This window comes from Capsicum annuum, chromosome 4 (assembly GCF_002878395.1).
Source record: "Capsicum annuum cultivar UCD-10X-F1 chromosome 4, UCD10Xv1.1, whole genome shotgun sequence".
Classification (NCBI taxonomy): Eukaryota; Viridiplantae; Streptophyta; class Magnoliopsida; order Solanales; family Solanaceae; genus Capsicum; species Capsicum annuum.
The window spans coordinates 13,431,612-13,437,485 of record NC_061114.1 but is presented as its reverse complement, the minus strand read 5'-3'; the positions used below and the strand labels follow the sequence as shown (position 1 = coordinate 13,437,485).

General features: G+C 29.3%; 1 long non-coding RNA gene across 2 annotated transcripts; it reads left to right on the top strand.

Moving 5' to 3' along the window:
* Positions 1–751: 751 nt before the first annotated feature.
* Positions 752–2,908, top strand: LOC107869815. Of its 2 annotated transcripts, none has more exons than XR_001673967.2 (4): positions 752–929; positions 1,936–2,090; positions 2,164–2,261; positions 2,356–2,908. It is a non-coding gene; the product is annotated as an uncharacterized LOC107869815 (long non-coding RNA). The 2 variants fall into 2 exon arrangements; XR_007054425.1 differs by having other exon boundaries at positions 2,164–2,243; positions 2,356–2,409.
* The last annotated feature ends 2,966 nt before the right edge of the window (positions 2,909–5,874 follow it).

Below are 5,874 nucleotides of genomic sequence, written 5' to 3'. Positions count from 1 at the left end.
GCAACTAAGGGAAGGGGTAAAACAGTCAAATCACACAAAATCACAAATTTCACATATTTCATCAAATTTTTTGGTCGTTACAATTTTGATCGTGGAGAACTTTTTTCTATTGCATGAATAATCCATCACTTTTTTCTTCTTCTTTCTTAGTATTAATCTTTAATAATTTATTTTTCATAAGAAAGAGTTTTGTACAAATATAGTCTGGATGAAGAAGAGGAAAAAAGGGGGTTAAAATTAGTTATTGTAGGAGGTTATATTTTATTTCTATCGAATTGAGTATGGTTCTGATATATTTCTTAATTATCTTTTATAAATTGAATATTTTTTTTTTGGACAATTTTATCCATTGTTTTTAAAAATATCAAGCATATTTCATATACTAAAAATTATTGATAAAGTTAAAATTAAGGTAATGATATGAATTAAGATGAATTTTTTTTTCTTTCGGTCACTTGAGAATCAATATTTTTAAGCATCAACTACTGAGAGAGAATCAATTGATTCTCGATGTTCATTTTATTGAGTTTAATTTTTTTTCTTGATTTAGTATAAAATTACGCTTAAAGCACCACATTTAACTAGCGTGAATTCTTATCACGTGAAATTATAAATAAAATGATATATTTTTCATCACACACAAGAAGACTTGAGTAAAATAATTGATCCACTTGATAACTTTCATCTTCATCTTCCTAATTGCAATGATGAACTTGAATTATTTAATTTAAAAACAGTGAGATGCGGAGGTTGGGTTACAGGGACCCATTCACATGAACTAGATGGCCAGACTTAAATAAAAAATGACTTACTATTAACATACAAATCTGAACTTTAGCCTATAATCAGTTAGTTACAAACACAACATTTTAATTCCAATGGAGTAGTTGGAATCACTTAGCCTGCAACATTGATAATAAGAGAAACTGGTAAGTTTTGAATTCAGAAACGACCTCCCCACTTCTGATGAAATTCCCCTTTTGTTTTTGGTAATTCTTGGATAATCCTGTTAATTTGCTATTACTTTGTTGGGTATTAATTTTTCCCTTCAAAAAACAGTGGATTTAAGAGAAAAATGCAACATGAAGAAAGTAGAATAAAACTTGTCGTGCAAGTCTCTTAAATATTGTATTTAATAGCTATAATATTGAACTTTCTTATGGTTGATAATAGTTGATGCCCTGATTTCAACTGGTCTTAATTAGTTGCGATATAAGTATGCCTTTGATTCGATGTAGTATTTAGGGCAGTGTGTGAATCTCTTTAAAATTTGTTTTAGATCTTCTATGTGTAGGTGAGATTATATATACATGAGCACCGATGGCGTAGATGTTGGACCTACTCTGCATTTGATTCTGTTTCTTTATGCAGCTGCCAACTACGAGCTTAATATCAACGCGTAGATCGAATACTTTTGTATCAATGGAAACTGTGTTCAGTTCTGTATCGCTTTATTTTGTATGCTATCTTCATTACTGACTTTCTTTGCTTAGGAAGGTCACTTCTAAGGAAATCATGCACCTTAAAAGTCCCCATTCACTTATAGGATTAAAGCTCTAGCTGACTATTTCCACAAAAAAACTCTCAGCATGAAATTCATTCTGAAAAGATATTCTTGATTTCAAAATTCAACATTTCACTTTTCTCTTGGTATAATTTGGTTCTGCCAAGACAATGCAGAAAAGGATAGCCACAGGAAGAACTAAAGTTGACTTTTATGTTTAAGACTTTCCTGTTCACTCAAGAGTTGCTTGAACGCCTTGGAAAAATCATGTAAAATGGATATAGATATTTACAAAATAAGCTATGGCATTGCCTCTTAGGACATTAAACATTCAACTAGATGTTTCACCTGTTGTAAGTTAAGTACACTGTCAATCTTGTTTAGCTTTTCCTTCAGCAACTTTTAGACTGAAGGAAACTGATTATGTGCAGGATGTGGTTGATCCAGTCACTGATGAGATGCTTGCAAAGTTTTTTGTTGATAGTCATCTCAAGTCACAAGCAAAAGGTGCTACTTTAGATGCGAAGTCCTTCACTGATTCACGGGATACAAATCGTGCCACTATATGGCCGCGTCTGATCCTGAGGTTGTCCTTGTAACTCATTTTTTCACACATTATGGGTTTGTTTGAACCTATTTAAGTTTCTTTTTTCACACAGATAATTCCTCAAGAGTTGCTAAACAAGTATGTAATGTATTCCCTAAATTACAAGATGCGGATTTGGACAAGCTCACAGAGGTTTATGCTGAATCTTTGGTGAGATTGCCATTCATTGGAGCTTCTTATTGAATGATTTGAAGTATGTTCATTTAAATATTTTAGCAATGACATGTTATCTCGTGTATTACAGCATGGACGAGGAATTCCCATAGCAGTGAGGCACATCAAATCGATGATAAGCATGATGATAAGGATGTCTGAAGCTCATGCAAAGATGCATCTCTCTTGAACCTTCTCATTTTGTCCTTTGCTTTTCCCCTCTCCTTCTATATTTAATAAACTAACAACTCTGGAAATTAATTATGTTTTGTGTTTCAATTGTCCGGAGTTGGTTGTCGTGGAAAGAGACGAGGTACACTGATGCTCCCTCGTGTGAGGTTTCCGGGAAGGGTCAGAACACAAGGATCTATTATATGCAGCCTTAGCCTTACCCTTACCCTGCATTTCTGTCATGGAGAGAATGATATATTCACTGAATACATCATATCCTATTGCATATTATGTTTAATTGCTATTTTACTTGTTACAAAAGGATACTTAATAACCTGATTTCATGTATTAATGTATTCTCTGTATATTTCCTAATCATTTTTTCGCAAGATATGATCTTAATGTTGCATTTTGGTGCAAGTCTTTCAATCTTTCCCGGGCCAACTACACTAGTATTTATATATAAGACACAATCCAAGGACTTTCAAATTAATTTTAATCTTTTCAATTAATTACTTTTATGTCATAATTTTATATTTTATAGTAATTCTTAATCCTATAATATTGTGACATTTGATTGATATAAATGAAGTTACTTTGTCTTCTTTCTTGCTATATGAACCTTTGCACTTGGTGCATGTGTCATAATATGAGAATCTTTTTTTTTTTTGTAATTTTAATTATTTAATTAACTATTTTTTTTTAAAAAACAATTGGGAGTAGGGTAAGGTGAATTAGAGAGGAGATTACAAAGCAAAAAATCAAATATTTACCAACAAAGTGAAGTTTAGGTAGTTAATCAAATTAAAACATTCAAATTCCCATATTGTTTAACTAATCGATAAATCATTTTTAGAATCTTCCATTATAATGTTTTGTTTCTCATACTTATATATTATTTAATCAAGTCAATTACAAAATATAAATGTCAGATATCCTTTAATTATTTTATTTATTAAATTATTTGTACTTCATGCTTTATGAAGTACAAGACCAAAAAGCTTTAATTTTTTTCTTTGCTACTCACAAGACCAAAAAGTTTTAATTTGCCTATCTTTTGTTAATTTTTTTAATCAAAATTAATTATTTAATTAATTTTTGTAAATGAAAATATCCTTAACAAAATTAACATTTTATATGACCTTTTATTTAAAGTAGCTTAAGAAAAAAAATATATTTTAATCGTTGAGAACTTTTTCTGTTACATGAGTAATTCATCACTTTTTTTCTTCTTTCTTAGTATTAATCTTTAATAATTTATTTTTCTTAAGAAAGTGTTTTGTACAAATAGTGTGGGGATGAAGAAGAGGGGAAAAAGGGGTTACAATTAGTTATTGTAGGAGGTTATATTTTATTTCTATCGAATTGAGTATGGTTCTAATGTCTTTCTTAATTATATTTTATAAATTAAATAATTTTTTTGTGAAAAATTTTATTCATTGCTTTTAAAAATATCAAACATATTTCATATACTGAAAATTAAAATTATTGATAAAGTGAAAATTTAAGGTAATGATATGAATTAAGATCAAATTATTTTAATTTTTTTTTTCTGGTCAATTGAGAATCAATATTTTTAAGCATCAACTATAAAGAGAGAATCAATTGATTTTCGATGTTCATTTTAGTGAGTGTAATTTTTTTCTTAATTTAGAATAAAATTACGCTTAAAGCACCACATTTAACAAGCATGAATTCTTGTCACGTGAAATTATAAATAAAATCATATATTTTTGGGATAATACCCACGAAAATACCTGAAGTTTGACTGGATTACCAGTTGAGCATACTGAACTTTGCAGGGGTCCTATTACCCCCCAGATTTTTTTTTTCGTATTTTAATGGCATATATCTGCCACTTGGCACACTGCGTGTGATTCACGCGCATTGAGCGCGTGGACAGTGTTAAAAACGTTTTAAAACTCTTGTTTTTTGCCAAACAACCCCTTAATTTTATAATTATTTAAAGTTTTATATTTTTATTTATTTTTTCATTCTTCTTTCTTCTTAATGGAACTCGAAAAATCATGAAAAAAAATTTCATGTATGGAACTCGGAATCTTTCCGAATTAATGGAAAGATTAATGGAAAGATTTTTCTGAATCTTTCGAGTTCCATTTATAATTTGAACTCGGAATTATAAATGGATTCGAACTCGGAATTATAATTCGAAAAGATTAATGGTTATAATTAATGGAAAGATTCCGAATTAAATTTCATGTATGGAACTCAGAAAATTCCTTAATGGTTATAATTTAATGAAACTCGCTAATTGAAACTCAATGAATGATTTGAAAGATTCAAACTCGAAAACTTGCTAATTTAATTCCAAGTTTCATTAATGGAAATTGAATCTTCCGAGTTTCATTAACGGAAGATTGAATAGCTTCATACATGAAATTAAATTTTTTGAATCTTCCGAGTTTCATTAATGAAAATTGAATCATGAAATTAAATTTTCCGAATCTTTCGAGTTCCATTAATGGAAATTGAATCTTCCATTGAGTTTTCAATTAGCGAGTTTCATTGAATCTTCCATTAATGGAACTCGCTAATTGAATCTTCCGAGTTTCAATGGAAAATTAATGGAAGATTCCATTCAATTATTTGAAAAAACTTTCTTCATAAATTCAATGGAATCATTTGGAATATTTACTATGGTTGTAATTATAAAAAAATGTTGAAAAGTGATAAAATGGAGAAGAAACGGCGCGTGTACTACACTTTTCACGGAAAAAACTGGGTATACGTTTTGAGGGAGTGATTAATTCCACTTTTAAAAAAGTCTGGGGGAGGGGGGGGGGGGGATTAATTTCAATTAAAAAAGTATAGGGGGTAATAGGACCCCCCGCAAAGTTCAATATGCTCCACTGAAAATTTGGTAAAACTTCAGGTATTTTCGTGGGTATTATCCCTATATTTTTTGTCGCACATAAGAAGACTTGAGTAAAATAATTGATTCACTTGATGACTTTCATCTTCATCTTCCTAATTGCAAAGATGAACTAGAATTGAGAAATTAGAAAAGAAATTAATTATATGCTCATAAATTAGTTTACTAATATTTTTCAATTTTTATGATCTTTGCAAGTTATAATTATTTTATATATATATATATATATATTAAATCATGTTATTCATAAAATATCAAATTACTTGAGTTTGGGCCCAGAATTAGCACGAGCCTTATAAAATTAGCCTATATATAAGGGAGGACATCTCATTTTGGTAGTCCTCATATGACTGTATTTTGTCTATTTATCCTTAATTAAGTTTTAATGACCTTTCAATATCTCATCCATTTTAATTAATTTGAACAATTAAATAGACATTTAAAATGCTATACAAAAATGATGAGTCATAAAGAAGTGATAGGGGCACTATAAAATATCTATTTATCCAACTAAATTTAAAATTAATTCAAAATTTTATTATCGTT